Source organism: Cheilinus undulatus, linkage group 3 (genome assembly GCF_018320785.1).
Source record: "Cheilinus undulatus linkage group 3, ASM1832078v1, whole genome shotgun sequence".
Classification (NCBI taxonomy): Eukaryota; Metazoa; Chordata; class Actinopteri; order Labriformes; family Labridae; genus Cheilinus; species Cheilinus undulatus.
In genome coordinates, this window is record NC_054867.1 from 10,453,087 (window position 1) to 10,475,075 (window position 21,989).

The following is a 21,989-nucleotide window of genomic DNA, read 5'->3' on the forward strand; positions in this document are numbered from 1 at the left end:
ATTTGTTTAAATGGTCAATAAAGAGGTCTTAGATACAGTTAATCTTTAAGTATCTTGCATACTCATCTTACAATGTAAAAGTACAGATGAAATACAGATTTCCACATAAAAACACCACGCCACTGATGTCTCACATGCCTGTATATCAAAGACAGACAGTTTTGAATAGATATCAGCATCCTTTGTTGCTGTCTCACTGGTTGTGTGTGTTATGTTTCTCTCTTCCCTCTAAACCAGGAGCCACTTATATCCAAGCTGTGGAGGACACCTGCTGGACAAACTAACAACTCCCTGCTGCTGCTCATCTGTCTCTGCTTCACAAAGTAGTTAGTGAGCACTGTTGGAGAGGAGGGGATAGATACACCCCGAAGTATAGACCATGGTGAATTTTAATCTGATTGTGTTACAGCTAACTTTTAATTCTTCATAAAACTACATCACTGAATCACATAATTGAAAAGATATGTTTACTTTCTACAAATGTGAGCATAGATATTCACTCAGTCATGCCGAGTGAAGCAACTGTGAGTTTCTTAGTCTGTTGGTGTCTTTAAAAGGACTTAAAATAAAAAATGTAATAATATTTAGCTAGATACACTTGGTGTTTTATCTTTACTTTGCTTTAGCAATGACTAGAGTGTTCTTGTAAATATGCTTGCTTATATGTAATGTGATGTATGTTGCTGGAGGACATCTCTAGAGGGCACCAGAGAGCGTAGGCCTTATAAAACTAACTGACATGTGAGATGTAAACTACAACCATGGAGACACCCAAGAGAGTCACTATGATGTTAACTCTGGCTGTTGAAATAACAGAATAGTAATGTAGTAATGTCAGATCAGCTCAGACTGATGACTTGTCAGAACACACTGTCCTCACTTCATTTTTCCAACATTTTCCTCCTCTAGGAATCACTCACTTTCACTGTTGAAGAAAACTCAGATTAAATCTGGACTAGAGTTCACCGGAAGGCATGTGGGAGACTCCATGGTCAAGTGGAAAAAAGTTCTTTTGTCTCATGCGACCAAAATGGAGCTTGTTGGCCTTCAGACAAGTAGTCAAACACTGCACACCACCACGAATACATCATCCCCACTGTGAAGCACGGTGGTGGCAGCATCATGCTGTGCGGATACTTCTCAGCAGCCAGCACTGGAAAGCTTGTAAAGGTAGAGAGTAAAATAAATGTGGCAAAATCTAAGAAAATCCTGGATAACGATCTTATTAAGGCAGCAAAAAAACTGCAACTTGGGAGATTTATTTTCCAGCATGACAGTATGCCGAAGCCTACAGCGAAAGCTACACAGAAATGGTTCAAAGACAACAAAGTGAATGTTCTGGAGTGAAAGAGTCAAAGCCCAGACGTCAATCCAATAGAGAGTTAGTGGCTAGACTTGACAAGGGCTGTTCACACCCAATCACTGTGTAACCTGAAAGGACTTCAGGAGTTTTGTTAAGAAGAATGAGGGAAAACTGACTGACTGAGTCCTGTCCGCACAGACTCAGTACTGTGAATACAGCCAAAGGTGGATCTAGTAAATACCGACTTGCTGGCTCATGCAGTCACTTATTTTATATGACATATTTTTGTGTAATTGACATAACTTTGTAATAATCTGTTTTAACTTTTACACTGACATGTTTTTGTCATTAAAAAAGGAAAAAATAAAAAAAAAAACAAATCATACTGACAATGATTTATTTAAAGAATCAGTAAAAGGTTAACATATCTAAGGGGATCAATCATTTTCATTGGCACCTTTTCTGAATACACTATATAAAACCAAGTATACTTACTCTGTGAAGTCACGCAAAATTAAGATCATTTTATAAGGAATAATATTAAGTTTTATGTTTTTATTTGTGGTCTTGTATAATAAATACTGTTTCAAGCTAGTAAGAGCTTTGTGTAACCTTGCACATAATGAAACCAAAAACAAAAGTATTTATTATTATTATTATTATTACTATTATTATTATTATTATTATTATTATTATTATAATTAGTGGATCATTGCATCTCTACTTTTTATATTAAAGCAGACTCCTCTCTAAATTTCCTGCTGGAGATGCTTATATTACTAAGAGAGAGTCTTAACTAAGTTAGCAAAATCACAGCTTTTGTCTCTTTCTGTGCAGGACTGAGGAAGGATTTCAAATATGTAGGATGAGAATGAGGGAAATCTGTGCAGACAATCAGATGGAGATACATGATTGGTTATCAGTATTGACTGCCTGTTTTTTTCAGACAGGCTGTCCTGGTTTTATATCACACTGACTGGCTTAGCTTTCAGTCTGTTCTAGTCTTATACAACTTAACCCTCAGGCATCACTTTAATTTACGACCCTTTAAAGTCATTAAGGACAAAAATGTCCACTTCCAAAAATATTGACTTTGATGCATTATTAATTTTTGTGTAACATCCGATTTAAAATGTATTACTCTTTCGAGTCAATAAAAGGAACCCTGCATGATCAGACAAGTTCATCTTGTTGGATAGATATTTGTATCTCTCATATACATATTGAACTAAAAAACTCACAAGATATCTGCATTTTGAGTCATTTGAGTTTATCCACCTTATTCCTGTGGCCGCTACTGTAAATCTGAATATGGGCGAAACTTCCAGTGCTAAAGCAGTAGTACATTAAATACATGTATTCTAGCACATCAAAACACAATTCTTTCAAGGGCTTACTGAAGTCAGCAGTGGTTGTTCTGAAATAAATATTTGTTGCATTCAATACTGCTTCATTTTTGTTAACTCAATAAAGTTAAATGAGCTGAAAGTTTTAAATAATATTTTCTGTAATGCTCAGTACCTGTTGCTTCGTCCGTGGTACTAATTACGTGACAAAGTTAAATATATGTCTTTAACAACAGTGTTTTAAACATGCTGTCGACTGTTTAAGTGCATTTGGGATGTAATTCTTTCAATATTAATTCATCATTAATTCAAAACTTGACATTTGCCAAACTGAAGAACTGACAACTTGAGTCATGGATAGTTTTATCAATATAATTCCCACATTTAAGAGGGATTAGTTTGTGAAATAAGGATTTCAGCAACCCCACAAACTAGAAATGTTATCTGAAGGTGGTGCCCAAACTTATTTAACAAAACAAGATAATAATCACGTTTCACATTTCTGTTCTATCCAAAGTCTCATTTAGATAGACAGGACCAGAAGTTGGGCCCATATTTCACGCAAAGAATCATGGGGACTAGGAATAAGGTGGATAAACTCACCAGGAGACCACTGTGTTTTGGTCCGCGCTGGCGCCCTGACATCACAGTTCCTCTGTGATCCTCACCGTTCCAATGCAGTACCCTGTTTCAGACTGGCAGCCAGTGTTAGGGCTGCAACTCAGAAACGCAGCACGTCACGCATGGAGAATTCTAAAATTTAAGGTCTCTTCCATTTTATATTTTCACCATATTTTCACCATCTGAAAAATGGTTACTGCTTAGCAACGAAGAGGAGCTCTGCAGGACCGTGACGTCACACTATCAGCGCCGATCAAAACACGGCGGTCTCCTGCTGAGTTTATGAGCTGAAATGTACTCAAAATGCAAATATGTGGGATATTTAGTGAGGTTTTTATTTTAATATACATTTGAGACATACAAATATCTATATAACAAGATGAACTTGTCTGATCATGCAGGGTCAGGGTTCCTAAGGTTGATCAAATCTTTTGATCAACCTTAGTTCTGATCAAAACAATCAAAGGCAGAGGCTTTGAAAAAAAGTGTAAGTGTGATTGGATGAACTGATGTCACATCTTTACGGGCCAATCAGAGCGACAAAACACTTGATGTAGCCACTATCGAGCTGCGCATGCACAGCTACCAAGGATTAACGCGAAACATGACGACTATAGACATGTAAGTACTCGACTTTTGTCGTTTTTGAAAAGAAAACAACTCACTGCTGTTTTTTGTTCTTCTTTTAATGAAGAAATGTTGTCAAGTTCTGATAAAACTGGCACTTTAGCAGCATCCATGCTAATGTCTTCCGCCATATCTGCACCGGCCTCTTGTTGCTGCTTGTTTACGTCACAACTCCTCCGCTCCTGGAAGTACTGCCCCTCGTCACTGATGGATCCTGTCACTTTCTAACCGGGCCCAAACAGTTCAGACAGGAGCTTAACAAGATGGATTCGCCAGTGAAAAACAAGGAAATGGGTGTATTCATCTGCTTTGCAAGGTTAGAGTGGACCCATTTCTGATAACTTGTGTAATTGTCTTTAATATCCAAAGCAGAATTAACTACTTTTTTAATCCTCAGGTACAACAAAATTAACCTGCAGAGAAGCCGGATAACATTGAACATGGCACACAACCAAAGATCCGCTGTGCCACACTGGCACATAGAAATACACCCCACACACAGAAGCAGCACATACACACAAGCAACATATGTGGTGGAGCAGAGGTTTATGTTGAATTTCAGTGTTGGGCTTGGTTTCGCACTGGTTTTGGGCTGGTTTTTATTGGCCATTGGGCTAGACTTGTCACCCAGACCTGGCAACCCTCATGAAGAGGCACTTTACTGCAGAAAAGGTTCTGGACAAAATCTTGCGGCCTGTAACTCCGAATGAAAGCCAGGACAGTTAAACATCCTCACCCTCAGAGGGAGAGTCAATTCTGCTTCCTCTTCTTCCTCTCCTAACCTTTCCACTGAGAGTGGAGAGGGCACCACAGAGTGGACTACAAAAAGTGGCCAAGTCTGGTTGTCTTCAAATTCAGAGACTACACTCACTATGTTCCTGCCAATGGAAGTTTGATTCCAGCGGTTGACATGGTATGCTATTACTCTAGATTAAATTTAAAATGATGAGAAAAAGTCAAAACTTGTTATTATTAACAGCAGATCATAGAATCTGTGTGTTTATGTGGCAAAGAGAGAGAATCTCTTTGTTGTTAAATCCAATAATGAGGTGTAATTTTTACACATTCATTGATATGAGGCATAAGGCATACTGTAGAGACAGTCATGATTCTCTGTTACTGTCTTAAATACTACATCAATAGGAGGGTTAACAGAAGCCTCTCCTCAATGCAAAACACATAAAAGTACCCTTGGAGTTTTCAAAAAAGCACCTGAAGAACTCTCAGACTGTGAGAAACAAGATTCTCTGGTCTGATGAAACCCATATTGAACTGTTCGGCCTCTATTCTTAATGTTAGGTCTTGAGTAAACCAGGTACGGTTCATTCCCTTCCCAATACCTTCCCAGCAGTGAAGCATGGTGGAGGCTGTTTGTAAGCTGTTAGGCACTGGCAAAAAAAGATTTGGCACATTTTTCATGGGTGCAATCTACATACTCAGCTCTGCTGCTCATCCCATAAATGCATGTTCCTCACAAATTTGGCACCATTTTAAAGGGTAATAAACAGGCCTTCCAATGGTGTAAGATTTATTGCCAAGAAGCACTGTTACAACAAAGAAATAATATACCAAACACAAATTTGCTTACTTTTTGTGCTAAGTTTAACCCTTTCATGCATAGTTATTTTTCAGTTATTTTTTTTCATGCCTAAAGAGTTATAAAAACACTTAGGAAAAACATCCTGACTGAGGTTGTCATAATTCATGCATGAAAGAGTTAAGCACTTCAAAAAAGGACTTCCTGTTTCATGGTGAGTAATGCTTTGTGATGGGGACAGCTATAGTCACAGACCTTTTATTGTCACAATAGCATGGAGACATTAGTTAAACTGAGCAATCTTACATTGTATAGTGACGCGGTTTCTTTAAAACAAAGAATTTCTTCTTTTGTAGATTTGACGGTGGGATGATGTTGCACATGGAGGAGCAAATTTATTCAGATGAAATGTTTGATGCATGAGCACGCACATCTTAGTGTTTTAATGTTTGTGTGCACAAATAACTTTAACTCTCCGATCAGAGTAAATTTAATCAGATTTTGAAAAATTGTGCATGTAACCACAGCTAATCAGAGAGATGACAGCTGAGGAAACACAGGTAAGATCAGAGTTTAAATGTGCAACACCACAGCGAGCTGTACTAAGCCATTATAGACCGTTTAGTGGGAACGAAGCTTACACAAGTGTTGTGTCATTCTGCTAACCCAGACTTAGGACGGATGCTTTTTTTTTCATGTCTACCTGTTGTTGGTTTTCTTTTCTTTTTTTCTTTTTTTTTTTAAGATATAGTTCCTGGTCTTTTCAAACCCTTATTTCTAGAAGAAGACAGTATATAGAATCAGAAACAGGTATGATGAGGGTTAGAGGTGGCAAAGCAGGTAGAAAAATTGGTGGATTAGGTTTTAAGTGACAAAGCTGGCTTAATAGTGGAAGGAATGGGCCGAAATGGTGGTAAAATGTGATGAGCAAGTGACAAATTTAGTCTAAGTTACAAAACAGGGCATAAAAAGTGGTAAAATGGGTAAACAATGGCAACATTAGATTAAAAGTGGCTTAAAAGGTGGTGAATCGGGATTAAAAACTGGCAAAAACGGGCAGGCTTAGGCAGAAAAATAGGAAGAAAGTGGCAGAAATGAGTAAGCAAATAAAAAGAAATGAGCAAACATTGGTTGTAAAACATGGTAAAAAGGAGTCACTAATTGTGATAATGGGTCTTCAGAGGCAACAATAGGCACATAGTGGCAAGTATTGGTAAAAACAGCAGGAACTGCCAGATCACACGATTGCATAAAGCCTATTACTGAGATGAAAACTCACTAAAAAAAATCTGTTCTTAGGTCTGGTAGGGTCATCAGAGAAAAATCAATACTCCTCAATTTGCAGAGCTCTGATTGGTTGTAAGTGTAACCTCCTGGTTTTATGTGACAGTCTGACCTGGTTTTATGTCATTGCACTCTAAACTATTTGCTTCAGTCTGTTGTCATCTTCACACCAGTGTTAATTTCGTCAACTAAAAGTAAACTAAACTGAAAAGCATAGGAGTGTGACTAAAACTAAAAACATTTCATTTAAAGACTAAAACTAAGACTAAATTTAAAAATAGCTGTCAAAATTAATACAGCTTGACATATTCAAGCTTTTAGCCTGATAGACTGAGCGTGTTTTGACTGTAGAATTTAAAGTAAATACCTGGCTAAAAAGTTGCCAATAATGTCCTGTAAAATTGCTGTTAGTTACTGTAAAATAAATTACAGTAATTTACAGCAATTCATTTACAGTTAAATATTGTATTAGAATTAAAGGAATTACAGCTGTTTATTGTAGTTGTTTAACAGAAACATTTAACTGCAATCCAATTTACAGCATGTTATTGTATTGAATTCAAATTACAGAATTTACCTGGCAACTCAAGTGTCCAGGTAATAACTGTTAAATATTCCCTTTACAGCATGTTGCTGTAGGAAATTTTGCAGTTAAATTTTGTTTTAACATTAGCTTTGCAAAGTTTACCTGCAAACAAAGAAAACAGGACAAAGACATTGAACTTAAAATCCTAACTGCATCAACACTGCAGTCTGAAGTCACCTTTCCTTGTAAAAAACAGAGTCAAAGCTGCAATAAACACAAGACATTTATTGAAATTTAATAGTTTTCATTACATGCTAAAATTGTTCAAACCTGAGTTATAACTCATACATCAGCAGGAGAGACATAACCGTCTGATCACCTGTAGAGACGCACAGGTGAAAGACTCAACCTCGTCACGTAGTTGGAGAGCGATGGGAGATTGATCGCTTGTATATTGACAAGCTGCTGCTGATGACAAAATGTTAAAAAGGCAAAAAAGGAACACTTTGTCACATGTTGTCAATTGGAAACTCTAGTTAACAGTATTGTGTTATCTTGTAAGGAGTTTACTGTGTGCTTTTAAAGAGATGGTTGCCAGCACAGAGATGAAGCTGTTCAAGGGTAACCAAAATGGAAAATGATCCAAATGTTCCCTGATGGATCTAGAGCAAGAAAACTTCAGGTATGCCATGTTTACAGTGAGGTCCATGAGTCTGAGTCTTAAAATTAACTGTTCAAGAAACCATGGAAATGCTTTGTTAAATTATAAAGTTTCGGTGAGCAGGTGGTGGTTAAAGGCGCTCCCCAGGTTCGAATCTGGCCTGAGGCCCTTTACTGCATGTCTCACCCCCACTCTTGACCCTGTTTCTGACTCCATCCACAGTCCTCCTCTATCTAATAAAGGCACAAAATAGCCCAAAAATAAATCTTAAAAAAAAAAAGATTATCAAGTTTCTTTGATACAGTGTAGGGGTCCAAACTATGGCCCGGGGGCCAAATACAACCTGTGTTCTATTTCTGATTGGCCCAAAGCAAGTTCTAAATATAAAACTAAATTTGGTCCACATTAGAACCTACAGCATGTGCTTGATGGTATTACTCTTCCTATTCTTAGCACAAGGCAGTGCTACTAGGCTAATTCTATAGTCAAACATTTTCACAAGAAGCATTCATTGATACTTTTTCCTGACTAAAATAAGATAACACTGTAAATGGTGGATCTATTTGCTACCAAAATTAAAAAATGGCATCTTGATTCATGACGCCCTGTTTGCTTATGACAGCTAATAGCAGCACCGTTTCAGGGATAGAGCCGGTGGTAGCCAGGGCTGACCAGTGTCCCTGAAATCTGATTGGCCTCCCCAAAATCCTTAAAATGAACTAAATGTCCATTCAAGCAATCCCAATCATAAATGATATCTTAAACTTCATCTGACTGGTTTTACCAACTTAACTATTCTGGAGGTGAGGTTTATCAAAGTGGCCCAACCATCCTTTGTATTTTGGCTGACTTCTCCATAGAGGGAGAGGAGAAAATGTAGCCATATATGTTTAAGCATCCAGTAACAATAATTTCCATATTAGTAAGGAAGGTACCACGTTGTGTAACATTATGTAAAAAGTAGTCATTCTGTCAGTTTTGTTGTTTATTTATTGTCCCCATTCTCCATTTTGATTTTGCTTGATTGTCTTAAAAATATATACTTTTATTTCAAGCATTAGGTAAGATTATTTGCTATTCTGAGACTAAAATGATTTAGTCCAATGTTTTTTGGGAAAAAAAAAAAACATGCAGTTAAATCAATTATTTTTAGGTTTTCACCTGGTCTTGTTCTGTATGTGTCCCCCAGTCCAAAAGTTTGGACACCCCTGATGTAGAGGAATTGGCTTTTTCACTGTATGTCAGTCTTCAGACATGACTGTGTAACAACCATTTCGTTCTATCTCTTCCAGTACTGCTGAAATTTGGGCTCCTGCTCTGGTTCAAAGAGGTCCACCTCCCTGCTGCTTCAAACTTTGGTGCTATAAGTGGCCCACTTGTGCAGTGAGGAGGAGGAGATACAGCACATTTCCACTTAGGATGTCTGTGATGCACAGTAAACATCCCTCATCTCCAAGGTTCAAGGTCTTAAAGGTTGTGCTGTTGTTGGATATTTAAAACATAACTCTTAAATTACCTTCAGGATTAATTGAGTATCTATATACCTTCAACCTGTAATACTGAATTTCCAGATGTCCTGGAATTCCTGGAAATTGTTATCAGGAAATCTGTTTTGATGTCAGGGACAGTCAGTGGGTTTACTTGTTTTACCCCATTTTCAAAAAAATAAGGTCACCATTTTTGTTTATTGTCAAGAGAAGGAGCTTTATAATAGCCTTTACTTTGAATACTGGCTGAATACAAGATGTTGAAGTACGTCTAAAAGCTAAAGAGGTTAGGAATCCAATGAAGTGAAGCAGTGGGGCAGCAGTATGCTGATACATGTCATTTTAAAGGGAAACTTCAACATTTTGGCAAATTTGCCCATTGCCATAATTCCTATAGTCTTAGGAATAGGTTTGTTTCCTTAAGTTGTTGGTGCAAGCTGTTTCTAGACCTGGGCGGACTGATATACCACCTGCGCAGCTAACGCTATGGAAACAGACTTTTTTTTTCGGAGATGTTTTAAAGCTAATGCAAAGCCGTAAATATCAAGTAACTGTGTCACTCCGCCCAGTGGTTTACTCTGAAAGTAGTTCTGAGTATTTGCTTCATGTTCCTTAATGTTTTACTTAAGCATACGTTATTATTTCATAGCGTGGTGAATGTGAAGGTCACAACTTGTCCACGAGAGCGTTTTGGAGTTGAGTTGAGTTGGTACAGCAGCTCTGAACTCAGCAGCGCCGATCTAAAAATAGCTTGCACAGACAACTAAAGGTAACGAACCTATCACTAAGACTACAGGAATTATGGCAATGGGCAAATTTGCCAAAATGTTGTAGTATCCCTTTGAGTGCCCTGTTATGGAATGGAACTTGTGTCAGAAAGATTTAAACAAAACTTTTTTTGGTATCAAACAACAATAAAAATTTGAGAACAAATAAAAAGATTTTATTCAAGCAAATAGAAAAAAAAAAGTTCACATCAGGAGTACAAACTGAAATAGCAAACAAATTATTAGTCATTAAAATCTGAACATCCGTCTTTCCTAAGAATAACTGTTTTTTTTCTCTCCCAGTAATCAGACTTTTGCTCTCACTCCTCAGCCTGATCCTTCCTGATTCTTCTTTTCTTGAGTTTTTGCTTTCAGTTCTGACACAAATGTCTCAATCCCTATCAGCAAACAAGTTTTTTGAGTGACAGCTCAGTCAATCCAGATGCTCCAAAAGCTGTTGTTCAGTTCACATCTGGAAAATTAAAGAAGAAATGCGGTGGAATATAGTCTTTAACTTCAGTTTGACTGAATCGTTTATGCTTGATGAAGTAACTATTGATTAAACATTCAAAGTAATTCCTGCAATAGCTAGTAAACTGGCATTAAATTGTTTGTCCCAGAGTCGTCAATGGTGAAGAGAAGTGACTCTGCACTCCATTACTGTTCCTTGTCAACTGGACACAAAGATCTAAATTTAAATTTGACAATCTTTATAGAGACCAGGACACAAGGCCTTGGATTTTTAGGGGGGGCGGGGGGGTGCAGCTTAAACTTTTTTTAGAATTCAGTTTAAAATGTGCAAATTTAATTTCAAACACTGTATTTCAGATCCAGTTTAGATGATTCAAATTTAAACTAAATGAGACAGATATCAAGTGTTCATTTCAATTATAAAATTCAAAGGCAAATCAAATTCAGATGAAAAAAATTTAACTTCAGGTTCTGCTGACACATTTCTGCTCATACAGCTGTAATATTAAAAAAGGCCGAACTAAAACAACAAATTTCATCTAAACTTTGGTGTCAGAGTGAAGTCAGGCTGCTGTTAACAGAGGGAAGGAGTCGTGTTGGTTGACCAGGATGCTGAGGTTGTCCTTCATGTATGAAAAATGACTCTCCAAATCTGTTAGCGGTGCATGTTTTGAGAAAACAAGATTAATAAACGGCTCCTTCACAGGATGATAACATGGGTAATCATCTTCATGCCGAAGACCAATCCAATAGTGAGTCTCATAGTCCCCTACTTCACAGCCATTCAAGGATGTATATATACTGATTTGACTTAACTTGAAAGTCTTGTATTTCTCAATCAAATGATCCAGGTCCGTCAGATACAAGTCGATAGCAGCTGAGATGACACGAACATATCCTAGTTGAGGTCTACCACTCTGCGTACCCAGTCGAGCCTCATGGATCAACATCTGGACGTGGAAGGAGGCTCCGTTGATCCAGATCTTGAAGCCACGAGTGCTCATCTGCCCGTCATGCAGGAGGGAGTTTCTGAGGATGGTGAGATGGTTGCTCAGCTGGGCTTCAAGTCTCCGTAGTTCCTCTTCAACTCATCTGTCATTGTTCATGTATATGCGATGGCGCTTCACATACTCTGACATGGTGTCCCGGACAGCCGAGGCTTTCTCTTCCCCAAAAGGTGGGGAAGATGGGAGTAAGCACTGGGCTGCAAGGAGGATTGACACAGCCCTGGTCAAGCTCTGGACGTTTTTGCTGGCATAAAATTGTCGTCATAAAAAAATAGGGGTAGACACAAAAAAAAAGTGCATCTGCCTATGACTGCAGCTAAAATTTAGGCATGACATTCCCAGAATTCACTTTAGAAACTGATTTATTCATTCTCAAAATTTTAGAAATTATGTAAAGGAAGAGAGTTTTATTACTATTGTCATTTACTGTATTTGTGACATTAAAATATTGATTCAAATGAAAACAGAATGGATCTGACAACACTGGATTTTATTCATATATGTCATTTTATTACAGTGAATAATAGTGATGAAAAGAAAAACAACTCATTAAAACTAGCACAATTTTTTTTTTATTTCAGCAGTTCTCAACTGGTCAAATGTCAGGACCCACCATGATATCCATATAGCAGATCATAAACCAAAGTTCCAATGTTCTGTAATCATATGTAAGTGTTTAAATGGAAAATGGTGCAGTATGGATTAGAAAGGAAACACAAGATGTCATGAAACAAAGGGACTGAGACATGCCCTTCAAAAATAAAAGCACATCATAGGTTTTTTTGTCTTGTGTTTTTTTCAAGGCACACCTTTTGTGACCCCCGACCCGCCAGTTGAGAATCAATGCTTTATAGATCACACAGTGAAGAAGCTGGTATTAGTTTAAAGCTAACAGATATTAAAGTAGAAACTGTTTTTGCCTTGTCAGAGTGTCTGCTGTCTGCCAATAGAAGGAGATTTTTTTTCTTATTAACTTGCTAAGGAAAAACACCAAAACAGATTTTTTCTTAGAGCAGAGAGTTTCATAAAGCAGCACATTACCACTACATAACAAGAACTTCCTATGCCACTTTAGAGTAAAATCAAAGTTAGTCATGTAAAGCTCTTCTTCAAAGTATCAAAAAACAGACTGAATCAAAGATGTGTGCACAAGTGTCAAAGCAAATGATGAAGGTTTACATCAACATTTCCATCCGTTGAACAGTCCTGTCACCTTGTTGGATGAATCTATTAAAAGCCCAACATACTGAAACTTCAGCATCATTTCTGTAAAGCTGTATGTACAGTTGAATTATCAAGTATGACTGCACCAAAGCAGCAAATCTAAGAGACAAATGGATATCAGGCTGCTGACGGCAGAGTGAATGGGTGATGTTGGTTAATCAGGACAGTCAGGGTGGTCTTGATGTTTGAGAAATGTCCCCTCATGCCTGACATTGGTTCATACGTGGTAAAAACATGATTTATATAAGACTTAATCACCTCGTTACTTACACAGGCGCCAATATCACAACATCGACTTGCCCTACAATCTAACTCAGAGTTACTTACAAAACAAATGGTGTAGTATGCTACAGTTCTAGTTTTACTCAACCAGAAAGTCTTGTATTCCTCAACCAAACGATCCAGGTCTGTCAGATACAAGTCAATAGCAGCTGAGATTGAATGAACATAGTCTGATTGAGGTCTACCACTCTGCGTACCCAGTCGAGCCTGATGGATCAACATCTGGATGTGGAAGGAGGCTCCGTTGACCCAGATCTTGAAGCCACGGGTGCTCATCTGCCCGTCATGCAGGAGGGAGTTTCTGAGGGTGGTGAGATGGTTGCTCAGCTGGGCTTCAAGTCTCCGTAGTTCCTCTCCAAGTACTCTGTCATTTTTCATGAACATGCGATGGCGCTTTATAGACTCTGACATGGTGTCCCGGACAGCCGAGGCTTTCTCTTCTCCAAAAACACGTCGGAACATGTCGTATGAATCATCTCTGTGAGGCATACCCTTAATGATGAGCTCAATGATCATGGAAATCACCAACGCTCCAAGTCCAACAGCATTTGGGACGGCACTGAACCCTGCCAAACTAGATCCCAGCCTGTCGATGAAGTCTGGCACGATATCTACCTGCAGATTAGTGAAGGTCTGCAGCTCAGTGGTGGAGTTGATACCTGAATATTTCAGCAGGGACTCGTCTATGCCTATGTCTGGGAGGAGGCATGGTTCATGTAGAGCTGCTCCATACATTTCAAGAGCATATCTGTCATAGTCCTCTTGTGAGAGTCCACCACCCATGTTTGAGAGGATAACAGTTCAGATGTAGTAAGAGAACAGACTGAATACCAGGCAATTCACAGTAAATACAACACCAGGTCAGCCTGTCGGATAAAACCAGAAAGACAACACTGACAACCAATCAGCGCTCTGCAAAGTGGGGAGTATTTGTTGACTCTTAAATGTCCCTTTGACCAGGGTTAAAATACACACTTCTGTTCGCTGTATATCCTGTGGCAGCCAGATTACGGCACCATGAAATAATATTTGCTCCCTTCTTGATTTCATCTTCTTTTGTTGCACATTTGCCACACATAATGTTTCAGACCATCAAACTATTTTGATGTTAGACAAAGATAACCTGAGTAAATACTAAATACAGTATTTAAATGATTTCATCTATTTATTGAAAAAAGCCATCCACACCGACTTTTCCCTCAGTGGAAAAGTCTTTCCTCCCAAACCTTAAACCTGGTTGTTCCACTCTTGGCAGCAAAATCTATCAGCAAGCAATTGTGATAAGTGCCAGTGTGTCTTTCACATGGAGGAATTTTGTCTTGCTCTTTGCAGGATTGTTTTAAATCAGCATGAATGGTCTCTTTAAGATCATGCCACAGCACCTCAATCAGATTTAAGTCCAGACCTTGAGTAGGCCACGCCAGAACCTTCCTTTTTTTAAGATTTATTTTTGGACTTTCTAAGGCCTTTATAGGCAGGACAGTGTACAGCAGGGGTCACCAAGTACATTTGCACAAGGGCCAGATTTAGTCGTGACAGAATCTCTGGGGGCCGGACTTCAAAATAAAGAAAATTAAATCAATATTTTGCTCCGATTTACATTATTTTTTTAGTATTTGTATTTTCTTTCAAATCCCTGAGAATGGACCCCTGAAAATCCAGAAAATAGATCCTCCCCAGTTGCAAATAAGGACAATATTAACTCATTTTTGACAATTTTTAATGACTTTTCACTGCTTCATTTGACCATTTCCGCAACCTTTTTTTGTCCACTCTTGACCTATTTTATATTTGTTGCCACTTTTTGCCCATTTTGCCAGTCTTTAATCCCCTTTTAGCCACCTTCCTTCCAATAATAGCCCGTGTGCCACTTTTTAACCCCTTTCTCACTACTTTCACTACTCCACGGCTATGTTTGCTATAATTTTGCCACTTTTAACTCATTTTTTATATTTTATGCCCATCTAACCCAATTTTTCTTCAGTCTTTAATCCTTTTCCCTAATTTTCTTTCATGTTTTATCACCTTTGTGCCAGTATTGTTGCAACTTTTCATCGGTTGTACTACTTTTTATCCCTTTTTCATAATTTTTTTCCACCATTTTTGCCCCTTTTAACCCATTTTTGATACCTGTTGCCCCTTTCTTCCTCTTTTACCCATTTTTGCCACTCTTTTCACCACTTTAACAGTCAATTTTTGTCCCTTTGTGCCACTCCACAACCCATTTTGACAGTTATCACCCATTTTTGCCACTCTACACCACCAGGTGCCTCAAAAAAGCAACCAGCATCTCTAAAGACCCCACACATCCGTGCCATCACCTGCCATCACTTGCACACTGTTTGCACAATGTGTAATTATATGTGTAGCTTTTAATTATCTTTATTTTTTAATCTATTTATACTTTTTAAATCTATTTCCGACTATCTCTTTTTAATATTGCATTGTTGTACAGAGCCATAACAAAATTTTGTTGCACAGTACTTTTATTCTGCAATGACAGTAAAGGTTTATTCTATTCTATTTTACCCCATTTCACCACTTTTTCTGGCCCTTTTTGCAACATTTCCGCCAGTCTGACTATTTTTTAAAATACAGTTTTTAGATATTTACTAATAATGGCTGACAAGGGAATTTCAAACAGATCAAATATTATGTCGTTCTAAAACTTTTTCAATGTTAATCATTTTGATTTAACAGCTGTAGCCAAAAGATACCCATAAAACCACATCTTCTTTTTTGCCTTTTCTGAATTTAATGATCTTCTGGGGGCCGGATAGGGAGCTTTGGGGGGCCTGATATGGCCCCCAGGCTCACAGTTTCTGATTAGTGGTGTACAGAATTGGAAACAGGGATGAGAGAGCTGAAGAGAGCCATGCGACAAAGTGCCAAAGGCCAGATTCAAACCTGGGCCAACTACAAACATGGGGCGCAACTTAAACCACTAGGTCACCTGTGCCCCTTATATATTTTTTAATCCAATCAGAGATGGACTTGCTGGTGTGTTTCAGACCATTTCCCCTGCTGCCTGAGCTTGAGGCTGGACACCCTCCTTCAGCATTTTCTGCAAGACAGCAGAATTCATGCTTCCATCAATTACATCAAGTAGTCCAGGTCCTGAAGCAGCAAAGTGTCCCCAGACCATCACACTGTCACCACCATGTTTGACTGTTGGTATTATATACTTCTCTTTTGATGAAATGCTGGGTTAGTTTTAGTCCAGATGTAACAGGGCACACCTTGTGGTCAGTCCACCAAGTATTTTTCCAAATGTCTTGGTATCATCAAGATGTCTTTAGTAGGGGTGACCTGGAATGGTCGGCGATCCTACAGTTTGATTCAGAGGAGTCTGATTTGACTATGAACATCATAGTCGAATGTTGTCATGTAACTAAGATTGTACCATTCTGACTACATGGGGGTGATAAAGAAAATAAAATGAGATAATATAAGAAGGATGCGTCGTGGAGGAAGAGGCGGAGAAGGAGAGAACCGGGAAAGGAGCAGGTGGACCTAAGAGATTAGGGCCTGAAATAAAAAATAACAAACTGAACTGTTAAAAAATGACCAAAAGTAAAAATAAGCAGCAGTTTACAGAAGACATTCAACAGTGTCCTGGTTGGATTCCCTGCGTGGAGGCTGGAGCGCGTATCAGGGAGCAGGAAAAGGATTACTTCCCTGGTGGGAATATGCTTGGATCTTTGTGAGATCGTCTCTTTTTTGTTATTTTTTTTACCTGGTATACCAGTATTAGCGATTGATCGCATATTTTTGTGTTTTGTTTTTTTTTTTTTTTGCTGTGTAGATTTATCGTGTTTTTCCTTCATTTCCTTTTGGATTATAGACTATATTGCGTTTGCGTGCATCACAAACTTTAAAAGACTAAAAAGACACTTAAAAGTGCTTGAAGTGGTACAGGTTTGTTTTTTTGTTAGATTGGGACTTTAATTTATAAAGACTGTGTTTAAATCATTGTCTTTATTGTGATCTACTTTGTTTTAACTTAACGTACGACATGTGCATTCATTCTGGTGGAGGTGTTAATTAAATATGTGACGCTCTGAATTTATGACGTTCTCTTGAGAGCTTTATTGGTTATATTTGTTCAGAATTGTTTCCTTCATTGTCAAATATTAATTGAATATGAAGGTTTTCTATTTTCCTTAAACGTCTCCCCTTGTGTGTGTGTTTAATTCTGACTTGAGGAAAGTTAAGTGTTACACCTGGGTTAACGGTGTGTGTGTAGCATTTGGCTCTATGGAAACTAGCTTAGCTGTAGCGTGTGTTTAAGTCAGTACTTCCAGTGGAAAAGTTTACTTCCCTGTTCTTTTTGTCCCTTATCCTGAGGAAGGAAAAGTAATGCTTGTGTTTTCAAGACAGAGAGCTCACGCTCCAGTGCTCGGCCATGATGTTTGTGTGCGCATCGGTGCCTGCGTTAGTTTCTGTGGGTCTGCAGAGGCTCTGTCACAGGATGCTGATGTGCTTACGTCCCGTCACATCGTCCGCTGAACTTTTCCAACCTTAATCAACAAGTTGTCAGCTGTAAACCTTAGTCCTGTGTTAGAGTCGGCACCGACCCATTTTTGGTTTTAAATGCATAAAACTACCACATAAATTTGTTTATTGCATCAAGGCTTCTTTACTTTGTCAGGAACCTCTATTTCAACAAAACAATAAAAAATAAATAAATTCACCAAATTATGAAACGCTCTGGTTGAAATTATGGCCCTTGTCTTGTTAAGGTCACTGTCGACCAGGTTAGAAAACTAAAAATATAAAGCAATAATTAGAGCCAAAACTGAAATCATAAGTGCACTGTCAGCCAACACACTGAGAAGCCAGCTCCTCTTCCAATCATATGAGATTTAGTGGATTCTCATTTTGCCTTGTTTTCCCCTGCACAAAAAAAAAACAAAACAAAGACAGTCATGTCCAGACATGTGAGGTCAATTCATAGAGTTGGTGACTTGCAGAGTGCAAATCTCCAATTTGCAATCTGCAAAAATGAGAGGAGGATTTACAGTGGGCCAAGTTCTGGACAGTATTTTTTTGGTGAAAATGAGGGAGCGGACGCAGAGCAGTACAGCGATATGGATGAGCAGGTTTCTGAGGAAGAAGACGATGTAGAGCATGGGTGGGATCTGGGTGTGATTTCAGGGACTTGTTGGGCTGATAAAATATGAACGTTTTCTTTGTCTATAGCTCACCTGTTTCTCCGTCTGTGAATGTCTCCTTTAGGGCCCTATGAAATCCATCTTATTTTTTTGCCAAATTCCATTTTAATATTTTGGAATTCCGTTTTTTAACTTTTCCTCTAATTTTACCATAAAAAAGAGTGCCCTGTTTATGTAAATGAATCAAATGTTCACTAATTAAATAGAAACAACCTCATCTTAAAACTTATTGATAAAGGGCCACAGTTGGCCCATGAGCCACAGATTTGATAACCCTGACATAGAATAACTATAACCAGTGTAACAGTCAGATATTTCCAACATAAGACACATCCATGTTTATAATCACATCCTGACTGATGTTTATAATGTAAATAAAGAAATCCTTCTGTTCCTTCTGTTCTCTCAGACAGTGATAGTACTTTAATAAGAAGGTCACATTAAAGTTAAATGGTTAAAAGTAAACCTGTTACCTAAACTTTTCTTACTCTCACAGTCCGTAACAGCGCATGCAGTCTGATGCTGCATTGTGTTTTACTCCTGACTGTAACTTTTCTCTCCTCATCTCCCTCCATCCTAGCTGTCCGTCTGTCTGCTTCATATTAGACTGAGTTAATGCAGACATGTACTGGCTCGTTAAGCAACCAAAGGGAACTACAGTATCTACAAGAGGAATTATTAAGCTAATTGATACTCAAATAGAACATCATTTAGACTGCAGGACTTCAAGTCCATCTGACTTGAGTTTGAAGCCCTCGAGGGGTGAGTAGGTGAGAGGTGTGTCTGTGCCTTGTGCAGAGTCTCTCTCCATGACTCTCAGGTGTCATGGAGTAAATATATATGGGTTGAAATGACCCGTAACACCATAGATGACATTATAGTTAATAATATTAAAATGAAAAAAATCTGAAACAAATTTATTTAAGAGATGTGTTCTAATACCCCTCAGTAATGGTCAGGTAACACAACAACCTTTATTTATTTACATGACTCCCTTGAGGTTCATTTTACGACTTTTTAAAATTGAAATCGAGGGGTACACTGACAAAGAAAGGTCCAGAGGCCCACACAAATATATTAAAACCAATATTTTCATAGATAATGAAGCCTAACAAGGTAACCAAGAGATGAGAAACAAATTGGATGATAGTTGTTTCTAGTGTTATTTACAGCTGATTTAAGACACAGGTCAAAACCGACCCGTTAACATATGATTGAGTTGTAAAAGCTAACACAGGAGCAGAGCAAAAGTAACGTGTGATTTAAATTCTCAGTCACTGGTTCAGGCACACTGCCCGCCACTGTCCTGGATGCTGCATGGATTGAGACTGGAGGACTGTTGCATCCCTATAATAATAATACTAGTTGCTACGTTTGTGACACGCTAAACTAAGACAATAAGGGTAGATCTTGTGAACTGCTGTTTCCTGTGTTTCCCGGTGTGAGTGGTGTGGAGGAGATGGAGCGGTGGAAAGGCAGAGTGGCCCTGGTGACTGGCGCCTCTGTGGGAAATGGGGCTGCTGTAGCTCGGGCACTGGTCCAGCAGGGCATGAGGGTTGTTGGATGTCCTAGGAGTGTCGACAAAATAGAGAAATTGGCAGCAGAATGTCAGAGTGCAGGCTAAAGCGGCACACTGATCCCTTACAAAATGCTGCACAAGGGCGTGGACGTGTGCATCAACAATGCTGGACTGGCCCACAACAAGCCCCTGCTCAGCAGAAAGATGGAGGGCTGGAGAAACATGATTGATGTGAATGTGTTAGCCCTGTCGATCTGCACCCATGAGGCCTACAAATGAATGAAGGAGGACACATCATCAATATTAACAGTACCGGTGGGCACAGGGTGGTACCGAGTGCTGATGAGCATTTCTACTGTGCCACCAAATGTGTGGTGGCTGTGACGGCTTTGACTGAGGGGATACGGCAAGAGCTCCGCGAAGCAAACACCCACATCAGAGCCACATGTGTATGTCCTGGACTGGTGGAGACAAAGTTTGCCTTCTGGCACCACAACAGTGATCCAGAGAAAGCAGCTGCTGAGTATCAAAGTATAAAATGTTTGAAAGATGAAGACATAGCCAGTGCAGTCACATTCATCATCGGTGCCCCTCCTCACGTCCAGATTGGAGATGTACAGATGAGGCCGGTGGAGCAGGTGTCACAGCAGCGAGACAGGAAGCTGCAGGAGGAGCACACAGACAGCAGCCACGGTAACTCTTTAGTGACCTCTGCTGGGCGAGGGAAGCAGGGTGAGGGGACAACAACAAATCAACTACAGCTACACTGGATCTGCAGAGACGTGGTCAGAGAGAGCCTTGAGGAGGCTGAGCGGAGGAAATGAAGGGCGTGGACTTTGTAAAACCACTATGTAAAAATACTACTGGATCCTGTTTTCAATGAGTCCTGGTCCTAAACTGAGCTGAAACTCCAAACTACAGTAGGAACAAAAAAAGAGAGGCCGGAGCTGCTGCGCTAAATGGTCATCTGCACGACCATCACTTCAGAGGAAAGAGTACGCCATTGATTGCACATGTTCTTTGTTTAGTTTTTGTAGGTTATATGACCTATCTTGTTAAAATTACATGAAAAATTAATTGATGTTTTATGAAAAATTACAATTTTTCTTTTGTTTAACATTTTTATAAATATTTTAACTTCAGCCATAGCTAGATGTGGTCTCATACTCACTAACCATAAACAAACTTTACCATACTCACTGTAACTCACCATCAGATAGTCCAGCGTGGCACCTTCGCACATAACACATCAGTCAACCAGTTTTCAACCCCATCTGAGGAATCAGGAACACACTGATACCGTTCTCTGTCTCTACAACCCACGTTTCTGCCTGTGTACGTTCAGTTATTCTGCACTTTGGATTCATTAATGAGTCGTGACAAGAGAAAACACTGCCAACTTCTGTAGGGAGAAGAGAAACTAACTCCATGCACATGTATACCCCAGAAATATGTACCCTTCAGTGGAAATTTCTCCTTAAAGGAATAAATAAAAATGGATTGCTCTGAAAAAAAAGAAAAAAAAGTAACACAGTTACTGAGTAACGTGTTACTCCCAACACTGGTAAGGTTGAGCTGTTGATCTAGTTCAAAGACACATGAAACAGCATACACACATGCAGACACACGTGCACACATACAAACACTAGCTTAAAACGGCCTAATAAGCTCAATAACACAAGCACAAAAACTAATGAAATGACAGGCTTTTCATGCACAGGCCTATAATGGGGAAATGTCTGATTTTAGTAATGAACATTAAAAATGACAGATTTTACTATTTTTCTCAATAATGAAACCACAACATTTTTCAGACATCAAGACCAACCTGACTGTCCTGATCAACCAACATGATTCATTCACTCTGCCATCAGCAGCCTGACGCCTCTTTGGTTTAGTGAAGTCCTGTTGTATCAGAGTACTTCCTTTTGTATTACGCTAAAGCCATGAAGGGAAAAATATCAGGATATAATGACAAATATTGTAAGAGAAGAATGGTAATTTTTAGCAGATTGTTATTTTGAGAGCCTCAGTGTAGCAGCTTTGCAAGTTAGACAGGTAAAGGAACTATTAACTTTTGCTAGAATTATTTAAATTTGATATCATCGTATTTTAAGTACAATTTTTTTTTTTAAGCTGTGTGTAGTAATATT

At 38.8% G+C, this 21,989-nt stretch overlaps 1 pseudogene; it reads left to right on the plus strand.

Annotated features, from left to right (window-relative positions):
• The first annotated feature begins 19,773 nt into the window (after positions 1-19,773).
• Positions 19,774-20,660, plus strand: LOC121506745 (annotated as a pseudogene).
• The last annotated feature ends 1,329 nt before the right edge of the window (positions 20,661-21,989 follow it).